The following is a 21,065-nucleotide window of genomic DNA, read 5'->3' on the forward strand; positions in this document are numbered from 1 at the left end:
AATGAGTTTGTAACGCTCAAAGTGGTTAAAGAGAATTAAATTAAGTTAACGTACTGAATCATAAATTTCTTGCCAGAACATCCTCATTAATAACACACTCAAACCACAGTTTTTCACTAGGGTTGGATATATATATATATATATATATATATATATATATATATATATATATATATATATATATATATATATATATATATATGTATTATGAGACATTCAAGTTGGTTGTGCCTCTATCCAATTAAACTTGTTGACACTGCTGTTCAAAGCCAGGTTCTCTATTTTTCTCCGATGTTTTCTGTAATAATGACGGGTAGTTGGAACTGAAACTTAGTGCCTCATAGAAATATCCGTCTGTTATTAGGTGTACAAGTATAGATAGATATACATACACACACACACACACACACACATATATATATATATATATATATATATATATATATATATATATATATATATATATATATATATATATATATATATATATATATATATATATGTCATGAGATGGATTATGCTTTTGTAATGCTGGTAAGAGGAGGAACTGGAAGTACATCGTACTATTACAAAACATAAGGTTTAAGAAAAGATAAAAGATTCCATATAAAGTCATAAATTAATTAAGACAAGTGATTTTTATAGAAAAGAAAACGGAGATTAAGTATTGAAGATTCAACATCTTGATATTTTTATTTAAATTAGAAGGCTATGATTACATATGTGGGATGGAGAGGGTTTCCAATAAAATTTCTGCGATAAACTTGAATTTGTACTAGGTTTGTTGTTTCTGAATTACATACATAACTAGGTGAATATCATTCGCAATTAATGTTTTAGTCCATAAAAAATAATTTCCCATTATACCTTAACTCATGACATAAAAAAAAGTATGCTGGAAATTTATTAAAAACATAACACTTAGTAAGACGTAATTCTACAAAGAAAACTGTGTATAGCTACACAAACAAAAATCAAAAGAACCTATCTAAAGAGCGGAAGAGCCTCGTAAGATTTACTCTAAGCCAAGAAATTCAAGTGTTACAACAAACACCCACACCATAAACTTTCTCTTGGCCAAACAACCATTATTGTTTAAAAAGAAAACCAAACAACCGGACAAGACAAAGAGCGTTAGAGCCTACAGGAAGAGAAACAATTCGCCCTTCCTCTTGAGATTCACGCCCACCCTTCCACCTTTTTTATAAACATTGTATGCTGCAGCATCGCCATTTCTACCCAATGATCATAGATCGACATCGGCCGTGTGTCGGTTCGCGCCCGACTGATTCAGACAAACGACGCCCTTCGCTGCTGGAGGGTTCCTTCCTTCTTTTCTCCAGTTTTTCCATTTGACCACTGTTCCTTTTGTTTTCGTCCCTCTTTTCATCTGATTAGATGCTGAATCCAGTCTTAGTGAAAGTACTGAGAAATTTATTATAATGACATCATAATTTTCACATGGAGATGAAGAATTTCTCATAATTTCTTGGGGTATTTCAAAGATTTTCATTCGCTCAATGAATGCAAGAGGTATCCCTTCGTTGTAATATAACGAGGCAGCGAGTAAGAGGCAGGTTCGAGGTATACGAATTTGTTGACACAAAATCTCTGATAGGTCAAGAACTATTGCGAGCGGAAAAGTAGCATTTGACATTAGAGGGATGTCTATATACAGTCAGATGTTTTCTCACACCTGAAGAATGGTTAACAATTCTATATACAAATTAGGGAGATATTTCAAATACATATGATTAAAAAGTTTGCAATGCCTTTCATACCTTAGTAATTACAGTTCTGACAAGAACATAAAGCATCTTTTGAAAAATGTATAAAAGATTGTTTGAATCAGGAGCTGGATCTGTGTTTCCTGAGTCTCGGTACGTCATGTAGATTTGTGTTTTGAAGCGAAGATCCCCTGAGGGTTCCGGCGACAGCTCTGGACCTAACAGTACTAACCTCCCCCCTCGAAAGTAAGCCTAGGGGAGTGAGTTGCATTCTGGGATATAGGCTGGTTTTAATCTGTTGGTGGAGACCCAGGTGATTTTCCCATCAACCGTCAGCTGATACACTTTCTCTCTGTGTTGTAGCATGCAGTGTGGTCCCGAGTAGGCTGGAGAGAGGGGGTACTTGTATGCGTCTATTCTTATGAATGCATACTTTGCTGTTTTAAGGTCTTCGGGGATGTATTCTTTTCTTACTACGTTGTATGTTGTCTTCGCTTGCATGATGTTTTCCAACGCTCTATGGACGTCTGGATGAGTCGTGGGCTCTGTCATGTCTTGAAAAAGTCTGCTGGTACTGTCAACAGTTGGCCATAGAGTGCTTCTGCCGGCGATGCATTGAATGCTGTGTGTGGGGCTGTTCTTAATCCCAGCAAGACCCACAGTAATTCCTTTCTCCAACTCCCACCTTGACATCTGGAGGTGAGCGCTGATTTGAGGGACTGGTGCAGCTGCTCCATCATGCTGTTTGCTTTTGGTTTGTATTCTGTTGTGTGAATGAGTTTGTCCCGAGGCTGGTGGCAAGGGAGTTTCATAAGGTGGAGGTGAAGTTAACTCCATTGTCGCTTGTTACATAGGCTACTGTGGTACTCCATGCCTGCTGACCCAGTCTATTAGTGCTTTCACACAACTCTCTGCTGTCTGCTGCCTTACAGGTATTGCTTCTGGCCATGTGGTGTTCTTGTTGATGATCGTGAAGAGATACCGATACCCCTCGGAGGGGGGCAGGGGTCCCACAATGTTGATGCGGGTGTGGGCCAGTCATTGCCGTGTTGTCTGGAATTCTCCTAACCCTGTCTCTATCTGCCTCGTTATTTTTGATGTCTGGCATGAGAGGCAGTCTCTTGCCCACTTTCTGATATCCACTTTCATTCCCCACCAGATGTACTGATCCAACAAGGTTTGGGAGGTGGGTCTGCCCTTTGAGTGGGACAAGTTGTGAGCGAGGTTGAAGGCTTTCTTTCTCAACCCTAACGGTAGGTATGGGTAAGGCGTCCGGTAGCCATCTTGCAGGCAATGGTCGTCTCTCTGTCGCTGATGGATAGGATGCTCCACGTAAGGGCAGGGTCCTCCTGCCCAAGTTGCTGTAGTCCCATGTCATGTGGTGGATGGCTCTGTGGACTGTCAGTAACTCTCGGTCGAATGTGGAGTACTTTTGTTCAGCTGGTGATAACTTCTTGCTTAAGAATGCCAACAGGAGACGACCATCTGTCTTGTTCGAGTACCACGCCCGTCGCTGTGCTACTCGCATCCGTCGTCAGGGTTAGGGACCTATGGGGTAAAGGTAAGATTAGAGTGGCAGCAGAGTTGATTGCTTTTTTTTTTTTTAGCTAGTGTAAAGGCTTTATCTTGTTTTTCAAAACAACATAGTTTTCATGTTTTCCTTTTAAACAATCATATATTGGGGCCATTATTGCATCAAGGTTGGGTGTGAAATGGTGGCAACAGTTAATCATTCCTGTGAATTCTTGGACTGCTTTGATTGTTGTTGGTTTTGGGAAGTTGGTGATTGCTTGGACTTTCGTCAGGAGGGACTTGACACTGTCGGGGCTTATTTGGTGGCCTAGGAATTCCACCACTGGTTTTGGTACCATGTATAGAGGAGATGACCAGGGCTGGAGGCTTTTTGGCATAATCCTGCCCGTTCTATGTCTTGGAAAGCTTGTTTGGCGAGGGCGAGTTTTTCTGGGGCCAAACGTCTCTAAAACTGGCACGCACAGGGGGACTGGTGCTGGCCAGTGTTTTGCAGGTTTGGTCAGGTCGTCTGGTGCTGGAGCCGGTGTGAGTGGGGCTAAGGGGTTGGGTCGTGTGATCAACTGCTGTTTTGCTACGTCTACCAGCATGTTGTGGGCTTTTAGGAAGTCTGCTCCTAAAAGTGCAATTGTTACGTCTGCTGTGGTGAATTAGTTGTACTGCTTTCTGCCGAACAACACTTTCATGGTCCTTTTCCCATATATTTTCAGCGGGGCTCAGCTGGCAGTGGACACATGTAGGGTGCTGGGGGTTGGACTGAGGCATTCATGTGGGTTGGCTAGCACGAATGATTTGAATGTGCTGATGTAGGCCAGGAACTCTGTATATGATCATTCATCTACGATGAAAAAACACGTTGAGTCTTTTTGCCTGTACCTGGGAGAAAGAGAGCAGAAAACAGACAGTTTCTCTTACAAGGCAAACGGTCTGTCCACCACTGATGTTTATTTTGTTGGGTTGCTGCTGCGACCCTTTTGCATGTATTTTGACATGTGGCAATCATTTTCATATTTTTGGGCTTTACTCCCGAACCTCCAGTGGTAGACACAAATGGAACGTTCTTCTATTTTGGGCTTATATTTGGGTGTGTTTTTCCACCTGAAGCTCTGGTAGTGGTGTACAGGGGTGGAGAAGCCCTCTGGATTGCTGTCCGTCTCTGTGTTGGTTTGCTGTTGTAGCTGTGGGGAGGCTGCTACTACAGGTGGCTGTGTAGGCTCCGTCGACTTGTGGGCCAGGTGGACAGCGTTGACTGTCTTCAGGAAATCGTCGAGGTCCATGGTTGATGTGTTGGGGATGGCCGCGACCGTTTGGCAGGGTAATTTTGTGAGTAGGACCTCTCTCACAAGATCCAACATAGTCTCTGGGAGGGCGTCTGTGGCGGGGATCGTGTCTAGCCGCTGCAGTTGCTTGCAGACATGTGACAGCCACTGATCTCCTATTCCTTCCCCTAAATTGTCTAGAAATTTCCTTGCTCTGAGGGTGGGCAGCATGCTGAAGGACGACCTTAGTTGGGCCTTCAGTATTTCATAGACGATGGTTGTCCTTTGGTTAGCAAGCCATTCTGCGATCTGCTCGAAGACGTCGTCTGGCAGGAACTAGAGGATGGCGTTGGCTTTGCGGGATGAAAAGGAGATCCTTTAGACCTGAAGATGGTCTCTGTTCTGAAGAACCAGGCCTTTGGGCTGTGGGTTGTGAAGGGTGGTAGGCAGATGCTAGCTGCTGCAGGGTTGTTGCTGGATGGGCTGGTGCTGGCGGTGGTGGTGTCGGTCATATCTGGGGTCACCAGCATAACAAGGCAACGAGTAAGAGGCAGGTTCAAGGTATTCTAATTTATTGACACAAATTCTCTGCCCGGTCAAGAACTTTTGCGAACGGCAAAGTAGCATTTGACATTAAAGGAAAACAGAGGAACGTCTATACACAGACAGATGTGTTTTCTCACACTTGAAGAATGGTTAACAATTCTATATACAAATTAGGAAGAGATTTAAAATATGTATGGTTAGAAAGCTTGCAGTGCCTTACATACAACAGTAATTATAGTTCTGAAAAATGCATAAAAGATTGCTTGAATCAGGAGCACTGGATATGTGTTTCTTGAGAGTTTCAGTACTTCATGTAGAATTTTGTTTTGAAGCGCGGGTTCCCTGAGGGTCCCGGCGACAGCTCTGGACCTCACAGTACAATCACGAATTATTTTTTGTATAGAATATATATATATATATATATATATATATATATATATATATATATATATATATATATATATATATAAATGTATGTATATATATATGTGTGTGTGTGTGGGTGTGTGTGTGTATATATATATATATATATATATATATATATATATATATATATATATATATATATATATATATATATAAATATAATCATGAAGCTACAAATGTCGTTTAATATCAAATTTTAACGTTATCGAGATTATCTCCGATGGAGAATTATCACCGAAGGGAATTTATATAAGTGATAAATGTTAGGTACCACTGGGACGCGAACCCTGAAATGACATGGACCCATTCAACGACTCCAGTGGACGTTACCGCGCCATCAACGTCCACTGGAGTCGTTGAATGGGTCCATAAATGTCAAGGGTTGCGTATGGTCCATGGATTCATTCCACTGGAGTCGTTGAATGGGTCCATGTCAGGGTTCGCGTCCCAGTGGTACCTGTTCATTTATCACTTATATAAATTCCTTCGGTGATAATTCTCCATCGGAGATACTCGAGGTAATGAATTTGATATTAAATGACATTTGTAAGCTTCATGATTGTATATAAATCACGGTGTGATAAAAAATTTCATATATATATATATATATATATATATATATATATATATATATATATATATATATATATATATATATATATATATAAACGATCATTCAGTAATCAAAAGTGCTTAATGCAGTTGCAAGGTGAAACTTTCTGTAATGGCTGAGGATATGACTGACTATTACACAAGTAACACATATGTCTGATACCTTGCCAAAGTAATTGCCAAAACGATATTGTACGTGCAATATGCGCGCGCGTTTACAAAAATAAATATTCGGGAATCTTTTAAGCCCACGTTTACAACATCTGGCAAAGAATATCTATATGAATCGTCTTCTAGTACCTCAATCGTCAAACCCTGCCTAATTGTTTTTATCCAAATGACCTATAATCCAACTGCATTTCAAAGATGATTATTCCAGGAGAGACAAATCAATCACGGAAGTGTCTGGCACATGACAAGGCTTACCATCCGATTGATTTCAATTACAGATTAGGTGAAGGGTCAGTGCCAACTAAGGAATCTAGACCCTGGACAAGAGGCATCGAAATTCCTTTAATTAAGTGCCGATCCCTCTGTCACTTTCCCCAATATCTGAACTGCCAAGGTTGGACCCATTATGCATGTTACGACGATGCCTAACAGGTGTCATTTGAACCACACCAAACTGAGTTAGGACCCGTGCATGATGTCAATACATGTGTGTGTGCATATATATATATATATATATATATATATATATATATATATATATATATATATATATATATATATATATATATATATATATATATATATATATATGTGTGTGTGTGTGTGTGTGTGTGTGTGTGTGTGTGTGTGTGGGCGTGTGTTTGTGTATGTATATATATGTGTGTATATGTACATTATATATATATATATATATATATATATATATATATATATATATATATATATATATATATATACATACATACACACACAGATGTTCCGTAAATACTTTCTGTCAGCACACTACCTTTTTCTCGTAAAATACTAACTGTTAACATCTTTTTAGTTTTGAAGTTCTTCCGAAAAAGTTTATCGATAAACCGTTAACGCAGGCATTAGCATGGACGAAAGGTTGGTAAATAAAATGTTTTTCACAAAATCTTGATATCTTTTCAAGAAACTTACATTGTTAAATTTAAAAAATCTCATTAAAGTAAGCTAAATTATTAATCCTACGCAAGCACAGAGAGTGGAGCTATTTGAATGTACCTTATTCAGAATACAAGAACACACTCATACATTACCATTTTGATTCGACTATGGTATTTATATTAACGCCAAAAATTCGAAAACTTCAGGGCGCAGAAATCAGCGTTTCTACTTTTCATTAACCTAGCAATACATTAAAAATTCTTTTACGTTATAAGTTCATGGTATTTCTGGCCATTAACATTCCAGATTATCACACATTTTTAATTATACGTATATGTATGCACACACAATATATATATATATATATATATATATATATATATATATATATATATATATATATATATATATATATATATATATATATATATATATATATATATATATATATATATATATATATATATATATATATATATATATATATATATATAATGGAGAGAGAGATTCTACTACAACCAATATGTTTTAATTGTTTCACGAAGACAATCACACCAACAAAACAGAAAGAGAAGGAAAAAAATCACAAAAAACAATGCTGACATCCCCTTGAATTATTATTATTATCCACTACTGAAATTTCATTGTTGATGAAACTTCTGATTATCATCTCGGGAAATGAATATGAGACCGATCTCATCTTCTAGTGGGCTGGGTGAAGGACTTCCCTTCATAACAGACTCCAGAAAATCCTCATTTATCATATTCTTATTTCCCTTCTATTCTCTGTTCCGTATTTTCTTCGTCGCCTCCGCATAGAGTCATCATTCCCAGACATTAATATTCAAGGATTTCGTAAGTGATCGATCATTTTAAAAGCAGACGGAATAACGAGTCTGGCCTAGTCTCTCTCTCTCTCTCTCTCTCTCTCTCTCTCTCTCTCTCTCTCTCTCTCTCTCTCTCTCTCCTTTTCTTGGGTTTACAAACACGTATACACATGATCGCACACACACGTATACATACATGCACACATACATATATATACATATATATATACACACACACATATATATTATATATATAATATATATATATATATATATATATATATATATATATATATATATATATATATATATATATATATATATAAACAAATTACAGATAATCTACAAAACCTGTCAAGGTAAAAGAAAACGAATCCTTTCATATTATTCCAAAAAAAAGAAAAGGAAAAAACAATATCAAGGTTCTCATGTTATTCTCGCTTTAGCCTGGCTCCCATCCAAACCATATGTTTTACGTTGGAGAATTTTCCGTGGCAGTGGATTAAAAGACTTCGTTGAAATCCCTTTGTTGTTCTGAGGCTTTAAAAGTTAGATTAGAACGAGTCATTTACAGGAGTATCGATGGTCTTCGACGCATTAGGAAAAAACGCAAGGGCGATGATTAAGACAGTAATGAAAGTGCAATGATATTACTGCCAAATAAATATTTTTATTGGTTAGCCTAAAACAGCCAAAAGCCAATTCATAATTTCTGGCAAACATCACCCTAGCTGTAATCATATCCCACTTCGGTAGGGAAAAAAATTATTTGATATTTTTCACGAGTTTTTTTTATGCTGTTTGTTGTAGTTTAAAAATATAAAAAAATGTTTGTCCATGCCCACACCCTACAGAATTATCGCTAATGAATAATTCATTTCTTATAGAATGGGAATAATATGAACAATCGAAGAAATAAAAATTAACTCTTCTGATGAAGCCATTATTATTATTATTATTATTATTATTATTATTATTATTATTATTATATTATTATTATTATATTAAGAAGTGTTCTCATAAAAATGTTTGGTACTTGAAACAAAAAATGGAAAATTACTATGAATAATTAATCTTAATCTCACAAATTACTTCATTTTACCTAAGTTAAATTCCCAATGGCGGTTCGTTAAGGCATCTTGCTATTCGTAATCATTTACCGCTTTCCTTTAAAAGCTTCGGTGCTTTAGAAGGCCCTTTTAACACTTCCTCTATACCACCAGTCCAGTTTTATTGTTCCCCTTCCAGCTTCCAAAGGATATAAACAATAAACAACATAACTAGATTCTTTTCAATATTTTCTGCATGACCAAAACCATCTCAACTCATGCGAAATTTTCCTCCCACACTATGATTCATACTTATCCTCATGTAATTTTTTTGCTGCCACACAATAATTCGTATGTATCACTATTTTTTTTTTTTTTTGCTCCCACACTATGATTCGTATATATCTTTAAGTCTTTGCTCCCACACTATGATAATATATATATATATATATATATATATATATATATATATATATATATATATATATATATATATATATATTAAGTTTTCTGCATCTACATTAAGATTCGTATTCATCTTTATTATGTTTTTGCTTTTAAGCAATGATTCGTGTATATTCGTTATTAAGTTGAAATTATTCTTTTGAATCTCCCCTCATTTTATTATGACATCAAAATTACGCCCCATATGAAGCAACCATTCTAATCCTACCATCATTCTATATCAAAACACTATATTATGACACCCCATATGAAACAACCATTTTAATCCTACTGTCATTCTATATCAAAACACTATATTATTACGCCCCATATAAAACAACCATTTTAATCCTACTATTGTTATATATCAAAACAATATATTATTACGCTCCATATGAAACAACCATTTTAATCCTACTAATTTTAAATATCAAAACAATATATTATTACGCTCCATATGAAGCAATCATTTTAATCCTACTATTATTCTATATCAAAACACTATATTATTACGCCCCATATGAAGCAACCGTTTTAATCCTACTATTATTCTATATCAAAACACTATATTATTACGCCCCATATGAAGCAACCATTTTAATCCTACTATCATTATATATCAAAACACTATATTATTACGCCCCATATGAAGCAACCATTTTAATCCTACTATTATTATATATCAAAACGATATATTATTACTCCCCATATGACGCAACCATTTTAATCCTACTATTATTATATATCAAAACGATATATTATTACACCCCACATGAAGCAACCATTTTAATCCTACTATTATTCTACAGCAAAGCACTATATTATTACGACCCATATGAAGCAACGATTTTAATCCTACTATTATGCTGCATCAAAACATTATATTATTACGCCCCATATGAAGCAACCATTTTAATCCTACTATTATTCTATATCAAAACAATATATTATTGCGCCCCATTTGAAGCAACAATTTTAGTCCTACTATCATTCTACATCAAAAGAGTATATTAACACCCCATTTCGTTATTCCTTCATTTCTCGTCCTCAGCTATTTAACACCTTTCTTAGATCGGAAGAAATCCTTTTCGTATTCATTAACCCTGTTAGCTTTCACATCAGTTTGCTCCGCCACTTCTGTATCTTTGATATTCAACAGCTCATCAATCTATTCATTTTGTCCGAACAATGCTGCATTCTCGTCTGACTGCGTATCATTCTCATTTTTATTTGAGCCAAAATGGTCTTAGTTCATGCAAGCATTTCTCTAAGAACGTCTGCATTAAATCCTGAATAATAATAATAATAATAATAATAATAATAATAATAATAATAATAATAATAATATATTATTATTATTATTATTATTATTATTATAATTATTATTATTAATTGAAGAGTGGGAGGAATCAGATGTGGGGATTTTTAAAATATTAAATACGGATTCTGCAGCAGAGCAAAATGTATCCTCTATATAAGAGGATTCACAAAAGTGAATAACTAAGACTTACAATCACTACTGACCTTACCTACGTCACAGTCCTTGAACTGTTTTCTAAAGAAGACTGCGATGGTTATCACACACCAGCATGCATACTGTACATAAAAACATCCATACATAAGCACGCACACACACGAACACAGGTACGTGCACATACATACATATACATATATATATATATATATATATATATATATATATATATATATATATATATATGTATATATATATATATATATATATATATACATATATATAATCTTATATATAAAAGTGAATGTTTGTATGTTTGTATGTTTGTGCACTATGGAAATCCGAACCACTTGACTGATCTAGACAAAATTTGGCACGTGGCCATCATTTGACCCAACTTAGATAATAGGTTACGTTCAAATCTGCACTCCCTTCCCCTTCCCCTCCACCCTTCCCTTTGTAACTTATGTGGTAACGGCTTAACCGATCTAGACAAAATTTTGCACTTGGCCATCATTTGACCCAACTGTAACTGAGTAGGTTTCAAACCCGTGCCCCATTCCCCTTCCCCCTTCCCTTTGTAACTTATGTGGTAATGACTTAACTGATGTAGACAAAATTTGCCACTTGGCCATCATTTGACCCAACTTAGATAACAAGCTAGGTTTCAAATCCATAACCCCTTCCCCTTCCCTCTGTAACTTATGTGATAATTGCTTGCCCGATCTAGACAAAATTTTGCGCTTGGCCATTATTTGACCCAACTTAGATAATAGAGTAGGTTTCAAACCCGTACCCCCTTCCCCTTCCCCTTTCCTTTGTAACTTATGTGGTAACCGTTTGACCGATCTAGACAAAATTTGCACTTGGCCATCATTTGACCCAACTTAGATAACAGGCTAGGTTTCAAACCTGTACCCTCTTCCCCTTCCCCTTCCCTTTGTAACTTAAGTGGTAACCGCTTGACCGATCTCGTCAAAATTTTGCACATGGCCATCATTTGACCCAACTTAGATAATAGGGTAGGTTTCAAATCCGTACCCCCTTCCTCTTACCCCATCCCCCTTCCCTTTGTAAGTTATGTGACCAATCTAGACAAAATTTTGCACGTGACCATCGTTTGACCCAACTTAGGTAATATCATAGGTTTCAAACTAGTACCCTCATCCCCTTTCCCTTCCCCCATCCCCCTTATCTTTGTAACTTATGTATTAATAAACTCTATGGGCTTATCATACCTCATTTCATGTACTCAATACCATACAAATATATTATAGAAAATGCTTTTCTTTCATGTGACTAATAATTCTGTATCAAGGTTTGTGTTCAGGTTCAGTGGGGGTTTGTTTAGATTTAGCAGCGGGTGTGTTTAGGTTCAGCAGGGGGTGTGTTTAGGGTTGTTGGGGGTGTGTTTGGGTTTAGTGAGGGGTGTGCTTAGGTTTAGTGGGGTTGTTTCAGTTAAGTGGGGGTGTGTTTAGGTTTAGTAGGGGATAAATGGGACAGTCACCACAGTAATATCTGAATAAAATGGACATTCACCACAGTAATAGGGACAGTTAGCACAGTACTACTTGAGGGATAGTCACCACAGTAATGTCTGGATAAAATACACAGTTACCAGAGTAAGACCTGGATAAAATGGACAGTCAGCACAGTAATCCTTAGATAAAAGGGACAGACAGTACAGTAATACCTTGATAAATGGGACAAGTCACCGCAGTAATACCACCTGGATAAAAGGGACAGTCAGCACAGTAATACATGGATGAATGGGACAACAACCACAATAATACCTGGATAAATGGGACAGTCACTACAGTAATACCTGGGGGATAGTCACCACAGTAATATCTGAATAAAATGGACAGTCAGCACAGTAGTAATACCTGTATAAAAGGGACAGTCAGCACAGTAATACCTGGCTAAAAGGGACAGTCAGCACAGTAATACCTGGGTAAATGAGACAGCAACCACAGTAGTACCTGGATAAAAGAGACAGTCAGCAAAGTAATACCTGGATAAAAGGGACAGACAGAACAGTAATTCCTGGATAAATGGGACAGTCACCACAATAATACCTGCAGGATAGTCACCACAGTAATGTCTGGATAAATTGGACAGTCAGCACAGTAGTACCTGGATAAAAGGGACAGTCAGCACAGTAATACCTGGCTAAAAGGGACAGTCAGCACAGTAATACCTAGCTACAAGGGACAGTCAGCACAGTAATACCTGGATGAAAGGGACAGTCAGCACAGTAATAGCTGGATAAAAGGGACAGTCAGCAGAGCAATACCTGGATAAATGGGACAGCAACCACAGTAATACCTGGATAAATGGGACAGTCACCACAGCAATACCTGGGGGATAGTCACCACAGTAATATCTGAATAAAATGGACAGTCACCAGAGTAATAGCTGGATAAAAGTAATACCTGGGTAAATGGGACAGCAACCACAGTAATAACTGAATAAAAAGGGACACTCAGCACAGTAATACCTGGATGAAAGGGACAGGCAGCACAGTAATAGCTGGATACAAGGGACAGGCAGCACAGTAATATATGGGTAAATGGGACAGTCAGCACAGTAATACCTAGATAGAAGGAACAGTTAGCACAGTAATATCTGGATTAATGGGAAAGTCAGCAAAGTAATACCTGGATAAAAAGGACAGCCACCACAATAACATCTGGATAAATGGGACAGTCACTACAGTAATACCTGGATATAAGTGACAGTCAGTACAGCGATACCTGGGTAAACTGGACAGTCAGTAAAGTCATACCCATATAAAAGGGACAGTCACCACAATAATACCTGGATAAATGGGACAGTAAGCACAGTAATATTTGGATAAAGGATAAACGGGGCAGTCAGTACGAGGAGGTGCATGAAAATTTTTCTGAGTTCTTCAGAGTTTTCCAGGGCAGCTCTGAGTTGGTCAGCTAGTGTATATAATTACACATTTATATATATATATGTATTATATATGTATGTATATATATATACAGTATATATATATACTGTATATATATGTGTATATATATATATTATATATATAGTATATGTGTATGTATGTATGTGGTGTGCTGTGTATTTTATATAGTCTTACTGATCTGATGATCCACGCCGTGAAATAAATAACCACTTAAGATAAATAACTTACATCTCTCTCAATTTGTCAATTAAGATCTGAGAATCATTGAATGCATTACACATTCCTTTCCAAATGTGAGGAGCTATTAGTAAAACATTAATTACTGGAAAAGTTAATGTAAATTATAAATGAATAAGATGATTACTTTTGCCATCATATTTCCTCTCTCTCTCTCTCTCTCTCTCTCTCTCTCTCTCTCTCTCTCTCTCTCTCTCTCTCTCTCTCTCTCTCCTGGGGTTTGTTGTCTGAATAGTGGACCTCAAGTGACGAGGACTGCATGGGATAGCATTCATTCAAGATAAAATCTCGGGACCAGGAGGAAAGGACGACATTAAAATGCAGCAACAGGAGCGAGGAGAACCGACAGAGAAATTGGGAAGACGACGAAGTACCAGTCAGTCCGGAAGGAACTGCTTCAAGTAAGAGAAAAAATATGAAATATTACTGGAGTGGTCGGAATATAACGTAAAAATAGTGACAAGGTACGTATGGACTAGTGGTGTTTATGTATGTATGTATGTGTGCCAAGTGTGTGTGAGTGTGTGTGTACTTTCGTGTGTGGATGTACGTCCGTGTGCGCAGAGAGGGGAGCGGGTAAACCTGGAAGCAGAGGGGCAAACAAATGAAGAGCAAGAACTCGTTATCCGATTCAAAGGTATCTCATAACTCTAAGGATGAAAGACTCCAGCTTTCGCGAAGCTTTTAACAGCAACTGGCAACCTGCTTTAATTTCCTCTGAGTTGACTCAGGGATTCCTTCTTTTTGACTTCGTTGATTGTTACCTCTCATGATCTGCTCTGAGATTTCATCTTTAATTCTCCGGCCATCAGGGATAATTTCATCTTAATCGCCCAAGTCGCTGCTTTACAGGTGTAGCACACATCATTAATCTCAGCGAGGAAATGAAAACTCTTACGTTCATTGGTTACTTTTGCTTCTCTAAGCTCTTTATCTGCCTTTGGCATTTTTCATTTGCCATTATTTAAATGTAATCAGTTAGGCGTATTGAATTTCAGAGCTTGTACTGGAGGGCTAAGCTTTGATTTCGGTCTCAAACATATCCATATATAATAAATAAGATTTAAAGTCTTAACAAAAAACTGAAAATTATTTTACCGAAATACCGTATCTAATACGGCTATATGTAACAAAAACTTATAACACACTAAAATAATTCTTAACACTACCACTGGTCTCTAGCTTTGTGAATATCAAACTAATAAGAGATTTAGCTTGACTCTCCTTCAAATTTTGGATCCATGGAAAAGTTACGTCCAATCCTGTGTTTAGTATCTGTGGAAGTCTACAGATGTGAAAGTAAATCATAAACTTCATGCAACAAAAATACTTTACAAAGTCGTCAAAATAATGAAAGTAGATAACTGACGAATTTTGTTTATTACTAATGTTGTTTTTGGTTGCTTGGACAAATTTTAACGCTTATGGAAATCCATGTATAATAATTTATAATGGAGAATTTTCAGATTAATGTAAGTCAAAATAACAGATGTACTGTTAACCTACAGAGGCCTTTAAGAGGAAGAAGTACCTCGACGAGATCAGTAAACAGACCCAAAGGTCAAGGACTCTGGAAGTCACGCTCACACAGAAACTTACATGAACGGACTCGCGCGCACACACATACACACACACACACGCGCGCAAACAGACACACACACGCTCACACAAAGCGATGAATAAATAAAGTCGGAAGATGTGATGAAAATGAGTAAAATATGAGTGCGAAAATAAACGGACTGAGAAAATGGTGGTTTTAGGGTGCCCGAAAAATTATTCTTGACTTACAGTAAAGGAATTTCTCACTCAGCGCGAAAAATGAAAACTCTTACGGAACAAAAAACCCTTTTGACTTAGCTGGGATAAAAGAAGTAAGAGGAAAACATGGGCCAAGGAACATGAGGATACAATGAAATATTCAGGCACGGCTGGGGGACGAAAATATTTCAAAGGGGGCCATGTCTAAAGGAAACAAGAGCTTACAAATTTGAGACACTGAATTAAAAGGGAAAATCTTTTATGTAAGTGACGACGAAGGAGAAAGCAGAAAAGGCGAACAATTTACGAACTGTTACATAATTATAGGAATGTTGTCTCTCAACAAGTTGCACCAAAGGACTTTTTTCATGATCAAGGAGAATGTTGGCCTTGTACAGAGAATAAAATATAGGATTTAGGGCAAAGGCCAAGAGCTGGGACCTATGAGGTCATTCAGCGCTGAAAGGGAAATTGACAATCAATAAGAAGGTTAGATAGGTGTAACAGGAGGAAAACCTCGCAGCTGCAATTGGGAAACGATTTTTAGAGAGGGTGGAAAGCCAGATGGGAGAAAGAGAATATGAACGGAGGTACAGTAAAAGAATTGAGAGGTTGTAACTAGGGGCCGAACGGACGCTGCAAAGGCCCTTACGTAATGCCTACAGTGCACCACGTGAGGTGCGCTGACAACACTAACCCCCTACGGGACTTGACGTTGTATAAAAATAGATTACAAAATGATTAACTTGCTACATAAATCAATCATTGTAGCCAACTGGGATTCGTGCACAATGAAACTTGAATACAATGAAATTAGGAAACAGAAATAAACCAACAGGATCAAGAGAATTATTTTTTATATAAATATTGTGCGACAGAACGACAAGCACACAAAATTAATAATACAGATAAATGATGTTATTACAATTTACCATATAGTTTTGGGCACTTAAGCACTGATTTTTTTTTTTTTTTTTTTTTTTGTATCTGGAAATTTTGTAGGAATAGTTATGAACTACAATAAATAATGATGTAACGAATACTTGAATAGCAGTCCAATAACGATGTTAGTTGTCTTTCTCTGATATTTTACTCAAATAACGATTGGAAGAAACGGACCGTGACTATTTTCCTGCGAAATAACAATATAACAGATACTAGTTTGTTTCCTACGCTAGTCTATGCACCAGTACAAGGAAGCTGAAATTCGGAACTGAATATACTGTATACCTGAGGAAAAGATAACAATATAGGTATACCTCTTCTCTTACGAAACGACATATGTCTGCTGAGGTCTCGCTAAGGAAAAGATGAATTTTTGGAGTATAAAAATAGATAACAAAGAATTATAGATGTAATATATTTTGTAGATAAAAAAATACATTTATTTTTTCTAATAAACCGTCTATGTTCATTGCAAAAAAAAAAAAAAAAGCGCAGTAAGTAGACTTCGAAAAGCCAGAGCAGACTGTTTCATGAAGGAATGAGTAATTAGCGTGGATTGCTTTTCGCACACGTACTGATAACATTATCTTTTCAGTCGTTTAAAACATAATGAATAGTTATATGTTAGTTCTTAGTTCTCAAAACTGTCGATCTGTTTTCTAGCCGAATTGTCGCCTCTCTAAATTATGGAAATCTTTGCACTTCAAACTTAATTGTCTTTTTACTCTTACTACCTTAAGAATGAAATATTAAACTCATTTTGTCCATATTCCTTCCGTTTCTGTTTTCGAATTATAAGTAAGCTGTATTTTTCAGATCCCAACTGAACGAGCTGCTTTTACAAAAAGACGAAAGGATCGAAAATAACTTATCCTTTTACTCTATGCTTAACCTTTGATATTTCTTAAAAATTAATGAGTGAGTCACCAGCTGACTTGCCAGTTATATGTCATCCAACTTTAACGGACTGAAATCGTTAAAATGAATTTGTACTAGTTTACAGTTAAAGAGAATGATCTCGAGTAGTGGAAGAGTAAATCTGTTTAAAATTACTTTCGTTGCTGTCTGAATATATTTGTATAAAATACTGAACGAAAAGCAAAATTCTAACGAACGATAAGAAACAGAAAAACAGATATGTGTATGAAGTTATTTAAGCAGCCAACTTTGAAAACAAAAATAAAATTCTACAATATCACAGAAAAATATTACACCTATACACCAAAATGAGATGACAAAATCTGTTATAACACGAAATATTTCAGAGGGGATAATGTTGATACAATTTACGTACTTAATTTTTTAACGATACTTACAGGTAGAAGTTCGTGGAGAGCGAAGTTCAAATCGCCTGAAAATAAACCAGAATCTATCAATTCACAAGCTTCATGAGATGTGTAAACATATATTTATGTATCTAATACATGAAAAAGTTTCAACGTGATCAGTAATAAAATCTTGACTACTCCAGCAATATACGCAACTCGTCAACTTCCCATTTTTCTGTTAAAAACTATTTTCTGGAACATGAGCAGCAGCCTGCTGGAATCCATTCAGTTCCAGCATTGTTATAAAATACCTGGAAATTCAAAACTCCAAAATAACTTTATACTTAGTAATCGTCTTCCAAAAAAATTAAAATATATAATTTTGCATTTTTGCTGCTGGATTAAAATATCATACTCAATGCTTTTGTAGCAATATTCTTTAGTCAATGAAATTTGTTTTGATATAATGTGTATGTATATATATACATATATATATATATATATATATATATATATATATGTGTGTGTGTGTGTGTGTGTGTGTGTGTGTGTGTGTTTGTGTATGTATAACAATAACTGTTTTACGACCAGTCTTGCTCCCCCTGGATATTGAGGTCCTTCCTTTGCAATACCTCCTCGACATCAATTCATTACGCACATTCCTTCTCTTCTTCCCCTCCTTCCTCATAACTCCTCAGAGTTATACACTCTTCCTCCAACTACTCTCCTCCATTCTTTTCAGATGATCAATTCTTTTACCTACAGTATCTTGTTTACCACTACGGCAAAAATCTTCAAGCTTTTCACTCTCAATGCACCTTACACCACACACTTCACAGATAATTCAGTCATATTCTCATACAGGAGGAGTAACTCAGCAATCCCTTCATCTTTTCCTATCTTGGCTTCCATAGACACCTCTGTTATCATCCTGCTACCTTCATTTTTTCGCTTATCCTATGACTCATCTTTTCTCTCATCCTGCATTTACTGACGAATACCTATATGTATCTACCCTTACAGTATATTCTTCCACCATCCATATTAGCATTAACAAGTCAATCTTTCTTGTTTCTTGTTATCTAATATTCTTACTCTTGCTCAGATTTACTTTCGACCCTCTCCTCTTCAAGAAAAAAATTCATACTGTTTCATGAGTCCCTGTCGTTTCTCTTTACTATCACTAATGAGTAATACACCGTTGACAAACATCAACCAATCCACAAGCCATTGATGACTCATTTTTACCCAAAGCCTTTGAATCCTAAATTTTCTGGTATGACTTGCTCTATTAAAATTTCACACATTCATCGAGACATAACACATCATTGTCTCAAATCACTTTTTCACCAGCCAGTAATTTTTCCTTACAAAATTTTCTATCACAGGCTTTACTTCCATAACAAAAATTTCAATCATCGAATTTAAACACCTACACATTGCATCTTTTGTTCTATCATAAGAGTTCCTTGGTTCATATCTGCGAAGAGCTTTTACCCTTGACTCTCGAACTTCTCACATAACTGCTTCATAATTGTTATATGCCTTGAAAGGTAAGGTCGTAAACGCTCGGAAGACTTCACTTCAGAGGGTCTTGAGAACGTCACATTTAATGCTGTACTTATTCTAGGCAAATTTGACAGTTTGGGTGAAAATATTTTTAAGTCTTAATGAAAACAGCCCATCGCCAGAGGACATTTATTTTCGGAGAATTATGAAATTGCCCATTTTCGGTAACCTGCTCTTTAAGGGAAAGGTAATTTCCCCATTCCGTGAAGTAAAAGACACATGTTTTCGCAACAATGCTTTCAGTGCTGGAACCTGGATGTTTTCCTTTTTGCATAATAAATTTACGTCTTATCTTTTATCCACTGCAGACGGTCCTCGAGATTTTCTTGCAAGAAACGCTACGGTTTTGCAGTCTAAGAGAAATGGTTGCAACTTTTAAAGTTATTTTACGCAGACATTAAATAAATGGAAAATAATACAATAAGACGAATTATAACAATGGGTGTACAATATGAACTTCCATATAAATTCATAGTCTCGGATTTATAAGAACATCGTAGTTTCCGTGGACCTTTTCTACGTCTTGTCATGGATAAAATGATGATCAGTATTCGACAACATGTGGAGTCAAAATTTTACACTCTTACTGTTGTCGAGGGCAGTTTAGATACAATAGTTTAAAACTTTTTGCATAAATCATTGATTTGCGTGTGCAACTTTAGCAACTTTCTGATATCAATCCCTTTTATAAAAACCAAACGACTGTGTTTCATGTATAAAATCCGCAGCAGAAATTGAAACAGACATTTGTAATTCACTGATGTAACAGTTATTAGTGAACATTCCAAGAATAGACAAAACTTTTCTAGAGAACCAACTAATGGGCCGTCTTATGTACATCATTATTCCGGCCATTATGTTAAATTAAACGTTATTATTTTTTTTACTCAATGTAACTATGGACGTCAAGCTCAGAATGCTTCCAGGAAAAGTACAACAAAATAAAATAAATGTGAATATAACTCTGTAGCACTCATGAAATAATATTGATAAATGTCTAAATATTACATATACACAGTAGTGTTAATATACAATGAGGTATAATAAAGCCATTAGGTGCAATCCCTATTCGTCAGGTTTTGAAAATATTTCAAGCAAACAGGTCACTGATGCTTTGGTGAAGTCACCCACACACACAACAAATGGAAGCGCATTGTATGATTAGTTCACTAATTAGCCAGACAGAGCTTTACCAAATCCTTTGTTATAGTTGTTATTCTGTTTGCACTGCCCAGACAAGTAAATATGTTCAACATAGTTAGAGAGTTAAAAATATTCTGTTTGAGCAGGACAAACATCTAATAGTTTATGCCCGTACAAGATTATTTACACACTGCACACAGGTCAGAAAAATCCATCGTATATATATG

General features: G+C 36.3%; 1 protein-coding gene across 1 annotated transcript in view; it reads right to left on the bottom strand.

Annotated features, from left to right (window-relative positions):
- LOC136845746 (uncharacterized) overlaps positions 1–18,213 on the bottom strand; it is a 732,048-nt gene extending 713,835 nt beyond the window's left edge. The window contains exon 1 of the mRNA XM_067115988.1: positions 18,175–18,213. The gene's annotated coding sequence lies outside the window, so the exon portion shown is untranslated. The remainder of the gene's footprint in view (positions 1–18,174) is intronic.
- Between the last annotated feature and the right edge of the window lie 2,852 nt (positions 18,214–21,065).

This window comes from Macrobrachium rosenbergii, chromosome 14 (assembly GCF_040412425.1).
Source record: "Macrobrachium rosenbergii isolate ZJJX-2024 chromosome 14, ASM4041242v1, whole genome shotgun sequence".
NCBI classification, from domain to species: Eukaryota; Metazoa; Arthropoda; class Malacostraca; order Decapoda; family Palaemonidae; genus Macrobrachium; species Macrobrachium rosenbergii.